Source organism: Nothoprocta perdicaria, unplaced genomic scaffold (assembly GCF_003342845.1).
Source record: "Nothoprocta perdicaria isolate Ctin4 unplaced genomic scaffold, notPer1 scaffold_308, whole genome shotgun sequence".
Taxonomy (NCBI): Eukaryota; Metazoa; Chordata; class Aves; order Tinamiformes; family Tinamidae; genus Nothoprocta; species Nothoprocta perdicaria.
The window spans coordinates 3389-23210 of NW_020455542.1; the positions used below are offsets into that span (position 1 = coordinate 3389).

At 50.7% G+C, this 19822-nt stretch overlaps 1 long non-coding RNA gene across 1 annotated transcript; it reads right to left on the minus strand.

The window, feature by feature from the left end:
* Positions 1-10449: 10449 nt before the first annotated feature.
* LOC112950104 lies at positions 10450-17097 on the minus strand. Its single transcript, XR_003249952.1, has 3 exons — positions 17026-17097; positions 11107-11137; positions 10450-10513 (listed from the first exon to the last, which is right to left on the minus strand). It is a non-coding gene; the product is annotated as an uncharacterized LOC112950104 (long non-coding RNA).
* Between the last annotated feature and the right edge of the window lie 2725 nt (positions 17098-19822).

The following is a 19822-nucleotide window of genomic DNA, read 5'->3' on the forward strand; positions in this document are numbered from 1 at the left end:
CAAGACCGCAGAGAAAGGGAAAGAGCAAGAGCAAAATGCCCCTGCCCAGCCATGCACAGGAGGGCAGCACGTCTGGCCCCGCACAGCAGCCCGGACCGGGCACGTGGCCGGGCGCAGCACGAGAGCCGGTGCCGCCTCTCTGCCAGGACGGGGACGGCTGCTGCCTGCGCTGCCCGGCAGCTCCGCGCGCAGCAGCTCCGCGCTGCACTCAGGAGCCTCCCCAGCAGCGCGGGGCCGTCTCGGCCAGGGCACAGCAGGGACGGGGGGGCTCATCTGCAGGCGCAAAAGCCCCTCCGTCCATCTGTGTCCGGGCACCCGGGCGGCCCCGCGGTGCAGGGGCTATGGGGCAGCCGGCCACAGGGACGTGGCCTGGGTACAGAGCTCCCTCACCAGCTGACCCCAGACCTCATCCTGCTGCCTCTTCCCTTACAGACGATGGGGGTCACGTCCCGCAGGGGCTGCACGAGTCTGGGAATCGCTTCCCCCACCTCTCTGCAGGAGGAGGACCTCATGCAGGAGGCGGAGGCGCCCAGGGCGCCGTGCAGGGCGCCATGCGGGCCGCGCAGCGCAGCACCTCTTCCCCCTGCGCCCGGGAAAGCCTGGCTGGCGGCTGCTCCCGCGTGCACCTCCAAACAASTGCTGGGCACCTGCAGGGACCTGCCCGTGGGTGACAGCAGTCCCGGGACACCTCTTGCCCACTGCCCCACACTCCCAGGGTCGCCAGATCCCTCTGCTGCGTCTGACAGCTTGGGAAACCACTGCTTAGAAGCAGAGGTCAGAAACGAACTCACCCGGCCCACATCCCTCCCAGGTGCCCATCCGACCGGCCCGGCTCTGCCCACGCGCCACGCGCTGCCTTCCCGCCTCGCGGCACCGCAGCTGCCTGTCCGGCTGCGCATGGAGCCAAAATCCTCAGTGCTCGAGAGCCCCTGAGCTGCTGGGCTTGGAGCCCCTCGGCACCTCAGCCTCCCTCGCGCCTTCAGGCTGCTCTGCGACAGCCGACCCTGACGCACCGTCACTAGCCCTGGGACGCGAGTCACGCCAGGCAAGACGCCTGTCCCGCCAGGGGCCCCTCTGAGCCCTCCCTGTCCCGCCGGCTGCCTCCCCTCCGCGCACAGAGCCGTGGGCTGCACGTTTGCCCAGCGGGAATCCAGCCCGGCAAGAGGTTCCCGCTAAGGCCCTCCCTGTGGGAGCAGCTCCACGTGCAGCAGGGCACTGCGCCCACCGCCCCGGCAGCCTCGGCACACGCGCTCACACGGGGGGACAGCCACGGGCCGCCGCTCCCACCCTCGCCAGGGCTGACGTGGCCGCTGCTCTGCGCCCCAGCAGAGCCCCCGCCACGCAGCAAGGGCCCCGCAGCCGCTCCCTGCCCCTGCGACACGACTGGCACGTCCCAAGGGAGGCCTCTCCCTGTGACCGCTCTGCTCCTTCCTCAGCTCAGGCTGGCTTATCACACCCAGCCCTAGTCACATGTGAACCACCAGGGACATTCCCTGATCCTGGGCCTTGCCGCCTGGATCTCTTCCCCCATCCACACAAGAACCAGCAATAACAGTCCTCATGGCTGCATTCTCATGGGCACACGCCCATCACTAACAATAACTGAGCACACGCCAGCCAAAATGCCTCTGAAAGGAACRAATGACTAGAAGTCAAATCTCCTTTCCCACAAAGATGGGGAGAGCCCCAGAGCCCGTTTTGCCCTCCGTGCATGGCAGCAGGCTGCGCAACCCCAGCTCCCTTTGGGCACGGACACCTCTCATGGATACTCCTAGAGGTTAAGAGATCCGAGAGCCACAACCAATCCGTGCTAAGTGACTAGAGCTTTCTGGACTCGGAAACTTTACTGACATAACTGGGCACAAAATCCTTTAGTCACAAACTGCTGACCAGGTGTGCGACTGGATCCAGCCGCAGCCACACTCCTCTCACAAGGAGCTTGGAAAGCAAGGGGGTCCCATCTGAGCCCCGTGACCCAACACGGGGGTCTCCCTGCTAATTCTGTGTGTATCTAGTATGCCACATGTGAAATAGGAAGCAATCCTGAAACAGAATCTCCTTAAGCCATTGTCCGCATCAATAAAACCTAGCACTATTTCTTTCACATGAGTGAGGTGCGTTGTGTCACTCAGCGCTCCCCTGCCCCACTCATCCTGTGACAGTCCCCTCGCCACGAGAGATGTGCCAGGTGCTGCCAGGGACGCCCACGCTCCCGGCTTCCGCAGCGGGCACGGCCAGCGCTCCTCRTGGCGCGTGGCCAGCGCCAGCCCTGACACCGCTGCAAAACCTCGGCCTCCAGCCCGGCCTCCAGCCTGCACTGTGGCCTTGCGGCCCRCACGCACCAAACTCTCCCGGCTCCCCACAGCGCTACTGCTACCGCTGCCCCGGCACAGCCCCGCGAGGCTCCCCGGGCACCGCAAAGGGCAGCAAACTCCCCGYGGCTGAAGCACGAGYGGGSAAGCAGATGCCAAGYGGCACCAACGTCCCTGACGGCACCRTKCCAGGCTCCAGGGCAGCCTGGCTGCTGCCCGGCTCCCGAGCGCAGCCCTCGCTCCTCTCGCTGCTCTTTCCGCCTGCCCTCAGCTTTCCCCTGAGGGGGRTCAGTGGGGRACACCSCGGGGYGCTTCTCCCCCAGCTCCTCCAAAGCTGCCTCGTGTCGCTGCAAGGGAACAGACCTCGTCCGTGCGCCCACATCCTCGGCCTCTTGCAGCACCCTCACGAGAGGCGGCTCTGCCTCTGCAATGGGGCTGGTAATGGCCGCGTTGGGACAGGGACACGGGCCGGCAGCAGCACTCAGCCTCTCGTGGGGAAAGGCCACCAGCTTCCTACCAGCACCCTCACGCTGGGGCACCCCGGGTTGGCTCTGCCTGCACAGCGAAGGGTGACTGCACACACCTGCCCATGGACAGCTGCTTCTGCAGGAGGCTGTCGAGCTCCAGCCCTTGGCGAGAGCAGCCTGCGGGGAACAGTGCCCGCAGCACAAAGTGCCCGGGGCTCTGCCGGGTGCTCCGCACGCAGCAGTAAAGGACACTCACGAATTGGGGCACTCAAAAGGAGGAAGGCAGGAAGAAATGCCTGGCTTCAGCCAGAGAACAGCCAAAGGCCAACGGAAAAAACACCCCTCTCACCTACTCCTGCAGCACCCGCTCTCCGCACTGCCGCAGGAACAGCAGCATCCACCCTGCAGTGGCCTCGCACACACGGGCTGGGCACACAGCAAGCTCTCCACAAAGGTGCTCATGAAGTCCTTGGCCTGGCCTCGGGGGGAATGTTTGCAAACAGCCCGGGGACAAAGCAGGAACACAAGGGACCCCAGCACAGGCCGCTCACATCCTGACAGCAGCCCTCACAAACACACACGCTCACACACACCCCACAACATCTGCTCCTTTTGCCATGGGCCAAAAGTACTGATATGTCTACAATCTTGTGGTCCAGCATCACATCACAGTTATCCATGTGACAACTCATTCAGAAAATGACACGGCAACCTGCAGGTAGCAGGCTGACAAGCAGGAGCCTGTCATGGGACCACCAACCTGCTTTTTGGTGCCCAGTTACCTTCAGGGTGTTGATGGAGGTCACCAGAAGAGATTCGGCATCATCAGCTTTTAGCCTCTAGGACAGAGCATGATCTCCTAAGCTGCCACTTCCACAGTCCTGGCTGGAGCTAGCAAAAAGGGGATTTGAGCTTGCATAGAGTGAACATCTAGCCCATCTAGCAGCAGGGTCACGAGCCAGGCGAGGGGCCAGCCACAGAAGAGGACAATGCTTGGAACTGGGCCCAATCTTCTGTCCTCAGCAGCAGGAGATGACTGTAGGGGCTCTCCTGGTTCTCATATATTTTTTTTTTCTCTGTGTTTTTGCTTCTCTGCTTCTTTCTTTCCTCCTATCTGGCACTATTGCTGTCACTCCTTCCTGCCTCACTCAGTGCTGTTCGTGCTCTCCTTCCCCACTCTTTCTCTTTGCCTTTTCCCCCCTTTCTCGCACTCTTTTTCTATGGCTCTTGACCTGCCTTCCGCCCTTATCCCCTTCTCCCGCCCTTGCCTTCCTTGCTCCGCTTCCCGCCTCTTTCCCGCCGTCTGCCCCTCCCTGTTTCCACAGAAGTGTCCGCCAGGCGGCGCCGCCGGGCGCGGGCGAGGACGGGAGCCCGAACGAGACGGGAGTAACGGCAGCCGCAGGAGCAGGTACCGGCTCGCAGCGGAGCCACAGCCAGCCCGGTAGGGTACGGGCGGGAGCAGCCGGCGGTGCCGGGGGTCCCGGCGGGCGGGCAGCGCTCGCGGCTCCGGGAAGCGGCAGCCGAGCGCGGGGCCGCCCAGGCCGGGACTCGGCCCTGGCCCCGGTTCCGCGGAGCCCCGCGCAGCCCCGGAGCCTGTGGAGCCCCGTGTGCTGGAGCCGGTGAGTGACGAGGGGAGGTCAGTTGAACAGGTGCGGGAGGTGATGTGGTGCCCAGCACTTGGGTGCGCTGAGCCTCGCAGCCTTACAGATAGGGAACCTACACTGAGTGGCTTCACATGGCCTCTGAAACTAAGCGACTGTTTATGTGGGAGCGGAAGTATTGGGTAATGGCAACTCCGCAGCTTGCCCTGCTGGAGCATTTTTCTTGTGGATATTGGATCCGTGCAGACTGCGGGGCCACTAGGTCTGAGGTTAGGGCCCCGCTGGGGACAAAGTATCAGCCGAGTATTGAATCAGTCCCGGACTGCCAAGACGGTGCCTACTGCTGTTTTCTTTCTCGCAAGCTGCTTTTGCGCCAGCAATATTCCCACCCAACAAGGTTGCAAGTCAATCACTGCCATAACCTGCATATTAACATCATATTTAATAGTGCATGCATATTGAACAAGCAGTTCCTTAGCAGTCCATAGATAAATAGTGTAATAATTGTGAAAACAGGGAATAAAGAGCCTCCAAAGTGCCTTTTCCACCACTTCCATATGCCAGGCTCAGCCTGGTGCATGCTTCCTGCCATGTGCCATGTGCCAATTCCTGCACCCTAAGTATGATATTGGGGACATGGTCAGGTGGGTAAAGGAGAGACCACCCATAGCCCTGAGCTTCCTTCGGGCTCCACATGCAGGCTTGGGAACGGGGATGGGGAAAAGCTGTGCAGGGAGCCCTAGCTTGGGGGCATGGGCATCTCACCGCACTCCGACCCTTTTGGCCTTATTTTCCTTCAGTTATCGCCGACTTCCCACATGCACTCCAAAAAGCGCAGGGCAGCAGATCCGTGAAAGCTCTATCCAGGTCCCTCTGCCCCACAAGCACTATCTAGCCAAGAGGGAGAGATTTCCACCTCTCCTGGCTCCGGGGAGGAGGCTGCTGTCACCTCGAGCCACACAATCAGCCTGAGACAGAGGCTGCAGATGGATGCGGTGGCAGGGCCATGGCCAGCCTCTCGCTCCAGTTTCTGACACCCCAGGGACACCAGGTCCCTCAAGGGGGATGAAAGTAGCACCACGTGGCAACTCTGCACCTGGGAGCTTCCAGGGACAATTCCAGCTTCTGCCCACAGGTCTGCAGTTACAGAGTTGTCCGGCCAGGCCGCCGCTGCCACCACGCTGAGCACCCTCCTGAGCTGGCCGGGAAGGCTGTTCCTGGCAGAAGGAAGGCTCCATTACACCCCACAAGAGCTGGAATTTACGGTCGGCTTCAGGACCCGACTGAATACATGGTGTGTTATTACAACATCAAGTCCTTTGTACAGAAACCTGCTGCATGTAGCAGTTTTCTAAGATGCAACAGGGGGCTTTCATGTCCCCTGTACCTGGGTTTTCTGATCACCTCTCATCTAAAACTTTTGAAATTCCTTTGAAAGCAACAGAATGATGCACTGCTGTGGACTTCTCATTTGAGTTTGTCAACTTTTTACTTAAAAATAGACCCAAAGCTCACTAAGATGCTTCTTGCTGAAGATGGTGCCTTCAAATATTGAAGGCATTAAGCTCTACCAAGGAGATAATGAAACAGATGGGATTTGATTATTAGCCATTTTAACTACCTCCTTTTGGAACAGATTTCAAACATTTAGGTCATGTTTTATAACAATATGTTTTTGTAATTTGCATTCCACTAGCTCTATAAATTGGAAATTTATAGAGATGGTTTTCCCAATATAGTTGTAGAAGAAGCTCCAGGTGCCCAAATAAATACTTGCACTGATTTTTCGTCTTAGCCACTTGTCTGCTTCAGTCATTTTGGGGGATGCAGTACTACCTAATCCTGTAGAAAGGCCACTCTGAATCCACATGAGATTGCATTGATGCTTTACATATACTGTTCAGGCTCAGAATCTTCCACCACTGTCTGGCCATGCCACCAGGCTTTTGAGCTCTTAACTCCACAGAGATCTCCTGCCTATTCTCTTTGTCATCTTCCTTTGCCTTCAAGCCACAGTCTGAAACAATTATGGTAAATAATGATTTTTTTCTTGATTATATTAACACATGCATTAATCTCTGCTTCTGAATGCTTTGCTTTTGTGGAGCTGCCTCCTCCTTGTAACTCATTTTTTCAAATCCTTTACAACTAACCTTATTGGCTCCTGTCTAGCATCTTTTCAAACCGTTCCTTTTCAAACCTTTTCTTTGCCATGCTGCAAACAGGACTGCATTCTCGGTGGGTTTATTAAACCCTCTTCCCCCCCGCCCAACACACTCAGATCTCATGATCAACAGTTACTTCAGTCGTGTTAGGATTATCAATTCCATTTGAAACAATACTGTACAAATACGGTACAAATCAAATACAGTTACAGCACAAATCAGAGGCCAAGGCAGGGGCATCGAGGCAACGGATCCTTCTGCTCAATAACCAAACAGAGGAGGGACTCTAAGACTCATAAAAATACCTTGCTTCCCATTCACATCACACAGAAATTGCCTGAAATGCAACAGGAAAATATCAGGAATATCTAAGGCACAGCCTGTCATATCATGGCTTTGCGAGGGTCCAACCCTGTAAAACACAACAGCGTTTGCCAAGTGCAAAAGGCAAGTGACACTGTTGAATCACTTGCCTTACAGCACCTCCCACGGGCCTTAAGCCACTTGCAGTCTCCCTCCTGCTCAGAGCTTCTCAGACAGGTCTGAAGCAGTTCAGGAGAGACCTCCCTTCCCCGAGACCCCACAGGCTACACAGTCAGCACACAGCAAAGCCGGAGGGGACAAATGGAATGGCACCAAGTGGGCGTGATTTGGCCATGGTTATCCCTAGGGTAAGTGACAACCTAGTGCCCCTATCACACATGACACATCCCACCTGATGCTTCAGCAAGATATGAGTCTAGCCTTGACATGAGATTGCTTCTCAAGAGGGCAGCAAGTACTAGAAGAGCTACCTTGCATCTCATTCCACTACTGTTAGCTGGAAAGATGCTCCTGTTGCCTTGTAGGATAGTTCACCACAGTTTATTCCTCATGGTGGTAGTTAATCAATCAACAGAGGGAATGGCAGCAGAGCACTGCCCTGTGTTTTTCTATGGCTATGGAATTTTATGGTATAGATGAAGGGGGCTGCATAAGAGGCAAGGGAATTGCTTCTGGATTTTCCAAGAAACAAAGAGGCACTTGAAAATATGTTTATTTCCTCAGACAGTATATTACTATTTGAACATTGTCTTTTTTTAGTGTCAGGTAACTCCTCTGGTTAGCACCTACTTGGCCACCACTTTCCATGTGCCCACTGATACTGTGGACTTTCAACCCTTCAAATGTCTTTAAACGTGCCCTGACAGGGGTGTAAGTCTGCTTGGAGAAGAGAGGCTGGACTAGAAGGTCTCCAGAAAGCCCTTGCAGCCTCAGTTCTTCTGTGATGCTACAGCAAGAGGCTTCTGTTTGAGGCATATAAAAGCAGGACGGGGAAAAAGCTGCAGAGGTTCTTCCCCTTTTGAGATCACCAAGCTGTCTGTACCATGCAGGCTCTTGCTTTGCTCGCTGTATTGACTGGCATACGTAGTCACAAGAAACAGATCTAAGCAAAAGGGCCTGGGCTTTCTTCTGTAAGGAGTGTTTACTCACCCCGACAGCTTTCCTGTCCTCTGGCCCGGCTCAACTCCTTTCATTGACAAAATGTTATTTTGCTTGTAACCATACACTGCTTTCCCTTCTCTGGGGCATCAGAGCCCTGTGTTAGCTTCCAAGAACAAGGCAATAGGAAGCACGAGGAGCACGTGCTCCAAGGGCTTTGTCTGACCCTGGAGGACACAGTCGGCTTTCTGCATCCTACAGGAGATGATACAGCCAGGAACAGCTCCAAGCATCACATGTTCACTAGGTATTTCTAGCAAAGGGGAGGGAAATGTCAGTTTAATTCAACACATTTGAGAGCATCTCCAAGCAGTCTAGATGGAAGAGTAATTAAGATTTTAATTAGACATTATCGTTACCTATCTGTCCAGTCTGTCACGTGTACAATTGCTTAACTCCCCTCAGTTTTTCTGCTTGACAAATGCTGCCCTCCTGAATTCAGTGACTAACCTAACTGACATGTCTAACTCCAGAATGGAAGAGAATCCCAAGCACCGCTCCAGTGGCACAGCACACTGCCCGTAACATTTGGCTAACGCAAGCACAATAAATAAAACATAGCAGCAGGTTTGGAAGACCTCCAGAGCAGGAGACTCCACAGCCTCCCTGGGCAGCCTGTGCCAGGGCTCTGTCACCCTCACAGGAAAGAAGTTCCTCCTCACATGGAGATGGAACTGCCTGTGCTTCAGCTTACATCCCTGCCCCTTGCCCCTGTGTACGGGATTTTCAGCACCACTTCAAATGCTACTTAAGCCTGAAGAGGAAGCAGCAAACTTCCACAGCCAGTATATGGCTTCAGCTCAAGAAGCATCCATGTACCCCGTCACAGATCTCAGTAGCCTCAACGAGCAACAGGAGAGCAGAATCTGGCCCTCAGATTCCTCCTCACTTGCAGATTTCACCTCTCTGCCGTTATTCTTGCATAGCATTATGGTACCCATATGGATTCAACTATGGATAACGGAGCTGGGTGAGGCTGTTCTGGTCCCTTGCAGGATGCCTGTTTCATAGCACCCACTGCACAGTAGCAGCAGCAGCCCAAGGAAGGCAGGTTACCCAAGCACTAAGGTGTGCTCCCTCCAACAGCTCCGCTGCAGGCTTATGTGAGCAGACCTTTTTGCAGGGAAGCTTCATGTATAGCTCCAGATACACACAGAGATCCCAGCACATCAGCTAGGCAGTACTCCTCAAGTGCTCAGGCATCCCTGCATACCATAATTCAATAGTCTCCTTCACTCCAGCAGTATCAGGAAACTACAAAAAAAAGTTTCAGTGACTTGCAGTCCGCAGGGAAGGGACAAACACAGACAGACCATTACACAGGGACACCCAGCCTCTGGGAAATATGGAAAAGGAAAAAAAAATCAGGGCATTGCTAGCCATCTTGGATGTACTCCAAGCTGGACAATGTCTACTGCATTTAGTGCTTTTGCTAATTTTGTAAACTGCACTAACCCAAAATGGGCACTGCTCCTAAACAGATTTAGAATACGGCATTTGGAACCTCATTAGCAGGCAAGTTCAGTTTAAAAAGTCATTTAAGGATCAGAAAAGTTTTATTCAGAAGCAGAAAGGTAGCTCTTGTCTTTAATTCCTCTAAAACAGAAATAGACTGAAAATTCAGGAAGTTTCTTGCTTGATTCTTAGGAACTTCAGTAACTACTTACCTCCTACACGCTATCTCCTGGTTTACTGAAGGTGCAAGTGAGAAATCAAATTGACTGAGTACATTACACAAGCTGCTGTTCAACAGACTATGCATAGGGCTTCCTGCACAAAGCGAGTTCCTCTAACGGTCCGGTACTCCTTCAGTGTCACCTACCAAGGAGCTGGCTCTGGTGATTTGTTTTCATGCTGTTCCCTCGATCTGACTTCTTTGTTCGCCTTCGTGACATGGGTAGGAGTCGTAGACATGCACCAGAGCACACTTGTCCCAGAGGCTGTCAAAATATAAACTACTTATTTTACCCCAGTTCTCAAGGGGAAACTCAAGAAAAACAAGAAGTTACTACAGTGGAGAATGAAAGAAAATTGAAATATAAATGGTCAGTCTAAGATGTAATGGATTTTATTACTACTTGGTCTATAATGGGGTCATACAGGTTGACCTAACTTGCCAGTGTAAAACTTGGCACAGGCATACTGATTTTATCAAAGCTTGGAAAGGCTTTTGTTTGAGGCCACAAACTGTTTTCGTCTGAGCCACAGTGAGCAGGACTTGCTTGCAGACGAGCCTCACCATCACCATGCTGAGCTGGAACAGAAGGAACTGAGACAACAAATCCTGGCATTGCCTTTCTTTTTTTCTCCTCTGAATACCAGTGTTTCTGGTAGAAGATGAATCTTTCACACTCTCCCATCAAAGACAATTATGTGAAGGATTCATCGAGCCTGTCACGTTACTGATGAGAACATGGAATCCAGATTTACTCAGTTAGTCCGTGTCCATTTGCTCATGCAAAGCCTCAGAAGGTCTTGAGCTCATTCTAAAATCAAGCAGGCAAATTAGACATTCTCAAAGCATTTCACAGGAGAAGATTAAAAAAGACTTAAGCAAGAAGCATAGGAGGCATAAAGTATATTTGCCATGAGTTTTAGCAATGTATAAGGACAATAGACGAAATCAAAAGGCTTGCGGGGCTCGTGCCACAGTGTTTAAAGCCACATTTGTAGATGCACAAGGCAGACGACAAAATTTAGAAGGGGTGGAAAGTGGCAAGATAAAAGCAAAAGGGTATTATTGCACAATTATCCAAGAGGATCTGCTCATCTCCTCCAATAGCCTGGATGAGTTAACAGCAGGCAGGGCTTATACATTAAATGTCCCTCCGGGGCCACCTCAATCTGGCTCCAGTCCCTTGCCACTCCTTAGACGTTTTGGCTTCCCAAAGGAGGGAGGGCAGGGGATATTTGTGCTTCCCAAACTAGTCCCGATCCTATTCTCTCTTCAGTGACCACTGCTGCTTTTAGAGTTTCTAACAATCCTTTGCTCTGGAATTCCTGTCCCTCCCTAGTAGCTCATTCCAAGAGGCATATTGAGACCTATCTAGTTAATGACAAGAAAAAAATTAACACACACCTCTGCTGCACAGCCAACATGCTGACTTCACCTGTTAAAATAGCAGGGGGAGGAACATCAGTAGTTAAACTCCACACAGAGAACCTTCTAATATGCCTAATCCTACCTAACCACCGCATCAGAAGACAGTTCACTGTAGTGCCAAGTGCTCAGGGTACAAGGAGAAACCCATTAAAGGACCAATCGAGGTGTCAACTACTCAGCAATTCCATAGGAGAGCTACTCCCGAGCAGGCTTTCTCCATGGCATTCACGCGACCCACCTTCTTAACAGACATTTTTACATTCACAAACACAAACAAAAACTCACCCAAGCAGTGCAACAAAGTTTCCCTGTGGTTCTTTTTTTCAAATACATATATATAAAAAATATAATATATGGGGAAATACAAGGAAATACATTTTGTTTTTCTGTCTTCCAAAATTCCTTTATCACTGGCTAAGGAAGTTGAAAGAAAGCAGAAAATCTCAACTCTTGCCTTGGTCAGAAAGTCCTTCTAAAACTTCTTTCATCGTTCTGGGCATCCGCCTTACACTATTTTCAAGTACTTAAGAACATACCTGTCTGTGGTCAGAGAGAACATGCCAGATAGTCCAGAGGCCTCTGGACATGAAACCAACTGCAGAAGCTACCTGCATTGTAACGTACAGAAAAACACCCAAGTACATTTTGGCCAAAGTTGGCGTCAGCTCCTGCTTGGCTTTGCCTTTCAGCCATCCTCTCCTTTGCCCGTGGAAGATATTTCCGTCGTGCTCCCCGCTTTGCCCTATTTCAGAAGCTGCACATGACCCATCTCACAGATCCGTTTTGCAAATGCTCAAGTCTTGTTTTCTGTTCTGGCTTGGCAGGGCAGCAATTTCTGCCTTGGCAATCCAGATCTGCCCTCTGAAATGGGTCTGGCTGACTGTTAACCTACAGCTTGTTAAATGTGCCCCTTGGTTCATGTTTTTGCAATATAGCATCAATACCACAATAGCTTATTATCAGGAAAATCCCAATCAAATCGTGATTGGGAGTGGATTCACTAGCGCCCATTTATCAGCCTTTTAATGGAAAAATACACTAAAAAATCTGTGCTGAGAAGTGGCGCTGCTGACGTGAAGCTCAGAGTTAGGCAACAGGAACAAGAGTGGGGCTACCAGCTGTGCATAGGCCACTGTTGAAACACTCTTTCCAACTATCATTCCTCATCAGCTGCTGCCTCCCCGCCGTTAAAGTTCATTGGAAAGCTTGGCCATGAACTTTGGGAAGCAGGGAAACAGCTCGGGTTCTGCATCCATCCCTGCATAGGCTCCCATGTACAGTGATTAAGGCAGAGATCACTTAACATCTATTTCGTGGAGGAGAAAATTGGTTGCAGATGTCTCAGTTCTGCTGGAGAGCTTGGGGTTTACTGGAAGTTCACTGCAGATCGGCTTAAGCTGCAAATCTTTTTACCAAATACAGTTACAGGACTTGGTCATCATCCTTGCACCTGATTCGCATATATAACCATATAGAAGGTGGCTCGGGTTTAAAACACCCTTGGGGAATGGCACAGATTTATGAAAAGAATCTTTTACTACAGCACTAACGGAGCTGTACAAATTAAACTCTTCAATTAACTTTAAAAGCTGTAAAGGAGATACCCTAAATGGAAACCTAAAAGTCTCCAGAGGGCCCTAATAAAGAACTACATTAATTGTATAGATCTATGTGTTGCAGGTGTTTTGAAGGGGTCGAAATATAATTGAAAGAGGCAAGGACGCCCCTATACAAAACTCAGCTCTTTTGTGCTATAACCACCACACAGTTAATGAACTTGTTCCAGGGCGAGGATCCCCAGCCCAACCTAACAGCTCCCTGCATCTCCGAGGCTCCCCTCGCAGAACACTCGGCCCAAGCACTTCAGGGCACTGGAGGCAGGATATGTGGTTGTAGCGGGAGCTATGAGAAAGATGAGAACAAGGGAAGATGGATTTCCCAAGGAAAGAGTAGCTCTCCAAAGTTAATGCCTTTTGACTTCACAAGCAAACACAGGAGTTCTGCACTTCAGCTGCACTTACAGGACAAGGGGAGAAGCCGAGCTGGACATCCAGGTATGACCTGTTGGACACCAAGACATAGCAAACCTCTGGTGCTCAAAACAGACCAGGCTTGAGATGAATTCTTGGCTTCCTACAGTACATAGGTTCTATCATCTTGAATTTTAGACATCATAAACAAAAGCGACAGGAGAAATCATGAAAATCTCTATGCAGGACAACTATGGTTACCCAGTAGAGTGAAATCTTTAAGAGCACCTACCAAAAGGAAGACAAATCTCTTCCTGCCCCAGCATGGTCTTTAAGCAACTTCATTCTAGGAACACTAAATTCCTTTAACTTGATTCCATGAGGTAGACAGCAGATTTATCAACACAGAAACAGATGGAGAGAGCAAAGAACAAAATGCCATTTCCAAGGAAAATGATCCAAAGAAGCAAAAACCTAAACCTAATGAAATTATCAGGCTGAATCTAAGAGAGGAAGGCTTCCAGAAAGGCTGAGCAGGAAGCCCTTCCTTGACAAGAAGTAAAAGTGCACGCAAGCCAAGCTCAAGGCACTGGTCTGTGGGATAATCCACAAAGGTAGATCAGATCCATCTCAGGGCAATGCAATTCCTGATCAGATTAGGGCAGGACTCTAGTACCCTGTCTCAAATCACCAGGGGTCTTTCTGCACAATGACATTTTTGATTACCTGGGTGAGATATGAGGATGCTGGATAATTTGAGGTTTATTTTAGAACTCCCAAACTGAAAACAAGACTACAGAGCATTTTCCAGAAAATGCAAGTACAGCAGTTGTCTTTCCCCTTCTCAACAATTATTTATAGCACTAAAAATTTGTATGGAAACGGGATGTGTTCAAAATTACTGTCTGACTTGTCTGGGTTTTAATACCATAATGACAACTCTGTTCTCCACTACTCCCAGCAATGTACTATTCTGAGCTTATGAAAACCTGCCTTTGGCTGTTTAGTCCTGACCTACCATCCTCATCTGCAAATGAGCTACTTGCTACCCAGTGCTCTCCAATGCTACATCAAGCTGGCAGCCAAAAATATTCAGATAGACAGCAAAAACAAGCCAACAAAAACCTTAAAAGGCTCAAATGCTACATGACCTCTGGAAAGGTTTCCACTTGGTCCACTCACTCCCTCCAAGGATCACTTCAGAAGACATCTGTGCTGCTCTTAATTCAGTGAACATTTCAAGGCCTTTCCCATTCTGTTCATGGTTCCTTATTTCCATCAGTGTCACCTGCCCTGCATTCAACTAGGGTCAGATTAAATATTTCCCTGATACCTCCAGGTTTTCTAGGTATCAAGATCCTCGGGGATCTTTTCTACAGTAATAACTGGAATAAGTTACTCTTACTAGAACCATGTCATACATAGTGCACTTGTGGGAGGCTTTAAGTGACTACCATTGCTAGCAACATGAATGTTAGGACAAGTAATTTAATTCTCATAGAAGTCCACATCCTTCGGGCATATCTCCACACAGAAGGGAAGGTTTGTGGTTGTACATCTAAATACACTAAATGACTAATTTAAGACTCGAGTTGCCTCAAGTTTTTTAGGGGCTTGTGCTCAGCCCCGAAAAAAAGCAGAATTATCAGGGTACTGCAATCTTTTTCTTTGCCTTTTTCAACATACAATCAGGCTGGACAGATCCTTGGGAATACTTGGATCTATTTCTTTGAACATTTGAAACACTGAAGTTCAGTGCTTTTTACCTGTAGCAGTCTAACTGCATATTTTTTTCTGCAAACTAATCCTACTGAAAAAAAGTCACGACCTGGTTATTTCGCGACACAAGAATTGGAAAAAGCGAGTATAAAAAACCCCTAAAAATCATGACTCCTGTAGGAACGTGCATGTGCACAGTGGAAGAGCCTCAGCACCCACCCTACAGCTGGACTAAAACACGAGGACTTACCGTACAGGGCTGGAGAGCAGCAGCAGTCTCCCAGAGATCTGTTGCAAGCTCCTCCTGTGGGGCAGCCTGGCGAGGCTGCCCTTAGTCAAGGGGCACACACAGGCACCCACCAGCGTCACTGCCCTCAGGGCACCTCCCCGAGCCTCCTGCACTTCAGCCCTGCCCGAACTGAGCAAGGTCAAGTGCTCATGCAAGCAGCACGGTCACGTCGCTAGCTCCCACCTCAGGAGCTCGCTGAGGACACCAACTTGACCCTGAACAATAACATCCTCCCAAAGAGACCCTCTGCCTCCTCCCAGCGCAGCACTATTCCCAGCTTGCGTGTGTCCTGCACAACCATCCATCTCCCAGCAATTCCTGAGGAAAGCCTAGGCACGGGAGGCACTGCCAAAGCAGCACACACCATGAGCACAGCTGCCCAGAGACCTGGGACAAGCTCTGTACTGATAAGGTTATGGTGGACCTTAATGACTTGGCCAAGTAGTTATAATATCAGTCAGGTCATATTACAAATTATATATATTAATACACATTATTCAATTTCCATTTATAAAAAGGAAATCAATGCATACTAGTTCAAGTGAAATGATATTTTAAGCATGCAACTCCTAAGCTTCAGTCCAGCACTTACACGTCAAAGAGCATCCAATACCTCAAATAAAATAAGCGCTGCCAATTACACAGATGAAACGACTATCACAACATGTCAAACCCCTATGTTCTTAGGCTCATTATCCCATCATATCCCAAACCCTACCTGTATGAGCAGTCAGTGAGCCTACGTGTGCAAGGTCTGTGTGAGGGAGTCTGTTCTGCACTAATGCAGAGATGCCTTCAAGGAGCTCCCCTGTATTTGGGGGAGGCCTGGCATCATCTTGGCTCACTGAAATATTTTTGGAAGCAGAGTCAAATGACAGTTCCTCAGATGAGCCCCAAAAAGTTACTACCTCAGTGACCCTGAAGTTGGCTACTAGTTTTATTTGATTGCAGGGTTTTACACTCAGGTCTAGATTTGAGAAGTGAACAGCAGTGGCTCATGGCTTCAAAGCAAGGGGCCCTCTTAGCCAGGCCAGCTCTTGCTAGCATTTCCCGGGCAGGACTACAGTGCATGATTTCAATTAGTTGAAAAACAACAACTCCAGAGAGCAGGACTTCAGCCCAAATAAAACCTCTCCTGAATATCACTTTTCTCCCCTTCCCTCTCCCATGGAAGTAGTTGAGACAACTGTTCCACGCAGGTGGCATTGCATGGAGTGAGTTACACCGCTTTCATGGGCGCCTCGAGGCACATAGGCTCTGAACAATTAATTTCACTGCAGCTTTGACCTATGAGCACTTGTTAATCACTGCAGGAATCCCCTATCAAATCCATATGTGCAGGTCCAATGTAAACACCTTGGGGAAAGCATGGCACTTGTGGCAGGTACAGCTGGGAACAAATTACACAAGGAATAGGGGAACAGAAGCAGAGGCAGGACAAGCCAAAACTCACTTGGACTACAGAAAAACAGTAGAACCACCTCTGCTGCCTCTCCCTGCTATTCAGACACCTGGGAATTTTTAAATAGATGGGGCCTTGCCTTCAGCCAAAGGACACACAAACAAAAGCCTTGGGACCCCGTTAGCTGGTCACTGGCTTTATACCCAAGCTGGTTAGGCACGACCGCAGGAGTTCATCTCACCAATGAGCCCTCCGGAGCGGTGCAGCCAGCCCCGCTCCCCACGCAGTGACTGCCAAAGCCACCTCTGCTCCAGGGACCATAAAACGGGAGCTGACAGCAAAGTTTCTGTCACCTCAGCTGGCACAGTTCTGCCAAAGTGGCCTGCTTGTAAGGAGCAGTAAAGCGAGGCCAATATTGTGCCAGGCCATACCCTTCACCTGCTCCCCCACCTGACAGCAACCACGCAGTGCTGCATCAAGCCCGAGAAATGCATGTCAGAATTCCAGCAACTCACCTCACTGAAGCAGTCAATCAGCACCAGCATCGGAGACTGGGGCATTCTTTTGCTCTGAAGACAAGTCTGATCACCCACCTAGAAAAAAAAGGAAGTGAAAAAGGGTGTTAAACTACTAATCTATAAATCAGCAAACATATACAATAGCAAATACAATTTTTCCTTGCAGGAAAGGCAGCTATGGCTTGAAACTAATTTCTTAAAAATAATTCTTGCTACTGAAATATTATAGCAGTGAGCTTCATACACTTACACATTTACCAGAAGTGGTTTCAGGCTCTTTCATTTCTTCCCAATATGTGGGAATGCCCCTTTCCAGGCTAAGCCCTTCCCCATTTTCTTTTCAGAACAGAAGTTGCCACCAGAAGTCACCAATAAGGAATCAAAGACTTGGAAATCAAGTCAGCTGTTTCCTGGGTATACAGAGCTAATACTCTGGAATTGGTCAGCACCTCTTTCCTACCACAGGCCATGCTGCTCACTTCCGTTAATATACGATATTAAGGTACTTATAATATGACAGTTTGCTCAATAAAGGTCCAAGTGCTTTAATGCCTACAATGGGATAGAAATTGGCCAGAGGCCCTTGACTCGCAGATGTAGATTTGAACTTCACAGGTGGCAGGAATAAGCCATCCTCTCCTGAAACACAAAGTCACATCAACACAGCTGGGCTGCACTAAGTGGGGTGGAAACCAAACCAAGAAGCAGTCATAAGACTTGCCACAATTACCCTAAGCAACACTAGCCCGAAAGCAGCTCTTCTGACTGGGGAATTTCAACAATTTACCAATTCAAACTCTCATCTCAACTTTTTTGTTCACCATGACGAGCAACTCGATTGGCAAAACTGAATCGGGATTCCCTTGACAATACCCCAACTCATTACAAATGCTTTGGACTCTTGATAATGTCAGGACATTACAAATAGATTATTTTTATTACATATTACCTTTCTCTCAACATTTCTGTTACTTTTCTTCTCTAATCTGACCCCTGCAGAGAAACCCTGGCTCCCTGCAGCATTTCTGGAAGTGGATACACCAGCTTGTCTCTTGCTTTGCTTTGCCTCTTGGCCACAACACCCTCTTTACAATCACTCATTCATGAGCAAGGTGCAAGCAGCTGAGGAGCATTGGGGCAATTAGTGCCTTTTCACTACCAGGCTGCCAAAAAAGATTCACCCAAACATTTACAGCAACAGGGCAGGATTCTGCTTGGGCCGGGCAAGTAACTCTGGAAATTAAGGGGTGTTTTTTGATTTTTTTTTTTTTTCAATTTCATCAGAGTGGCTACCTAAAGGGTCATAGCATGACCCAGAACCCCTAACAACTCAAGGGCTCTGCACCTTGATAGCTGCTGACTCCAGCACAAATAGCAGCCAGCTGTCTCTGTGAGCTGCAGTGTTTTCTGTCGTGCTTCTACTTAGTGCCAGCCTAACTCTCCATTAGCAGGAGACATCCCTGATCTGTTCTCAGGAGGTGCCCTGCCTGTATCAGAGTAGCCTGGTCTGTGCAGACAGGAACATCCCACCACATCGCCCCGCAAGACACCAGCCTGCAGAGAAGGGCTCTGCTGTCTCGCTGTCCTGGCAGTGCAGGACCTGCTAGCCCCACATCCAACATTTGTGCCCCACAAGCTGACAGGTCACCACTCCGTGAGCCCCAGACACACACTCAGCAGTGACAAATAGACGGCGAGTTCCCCAAAAACATGCAGCTTGCCAACCACGTCCATCTCCTATGCATGGTTGCCAACCATCTCCCTGTCCATCTTCTGTCCAAATCAACAGGCTTCAGCTTACCAGAAAATATGGGCCCAGATTTAAATGGGGAAATGGAAATGGTCACATCACCTCTGAAGGGAATCACAGATATGAGCCTATGATCTAGCACAAGGCATCAGGAGCTATAGCCGTTGTTACATGGACCCAACAATGCACCAGCAAAAAGCGAGTAGAGCTAACAATGGAACTGCCAAGTCACCAACGTGGCAGAAATGCGGTGGGGAAATGCTGGCTATTCTCCCCAGCAGCAAGAGAGGAAAGAGGGAAGTCTTGTGCGTGAAGGGTGGTTTCGCTTAGCTAAAAATTGCAATACAAAACTCAAAAAAAAAAAAAAAAAAAAAAAGATACTTTTGTAAAGCTTGCCTCACAGTGCAAAGAGCAGACACGCTTACAGATGTCATCTGAAGGTGCCGGAAGGACCATTTCACGAGGATGACTGTAGCACAGTCCCGGTGGACGTTAGGAGAGGGCTCTTTGCAGAGCGCAGCTGCAAGAGCAGCTCCAGCAAGGCGCAGCCCCGCAGCCGTGCCCACCCGCTGCAGCGCAGCGGAGCGGAGCCCTCTCGTGCAGTTATTACTGTGCACAGTGCGGAACAGCACCCGGCCCCTCAGCACCCACGCTCACCCCCGGGCAGCCCTGGGGCGCCGCGGGCGCTGCTGCCAGGGCACCTGCAGCGGCCGAGGCTCCAGCGCGACAAAGCTCAACCCGCACCTCCGAGAGCTGAGGGCGGCGAGGGCACCGCTGGCGGCTGCCGGGCAAACGGCTGCTCCTGCACGGCCAGGAGTAGCGGGACCCGCTGCCGCAGCAAACGGTGCCGCGGCGCTGAACAGGAGGGCTAGCGCTGCCCGCCGCGCTCGGCTACGGCGGCGGGGGCAGCGAGGTGCCCGCAGCCTGGCTGCGAGGGGAGCGGGGCAAGAGCGGTCCCGCCGCGCAGTCCGCGCGGGCAGCAACGTGACCCGCGCGCCCGCCGCGCTCCGCCTCCCCGCGCGCACTGCCTGCTCGCCCCGGCCC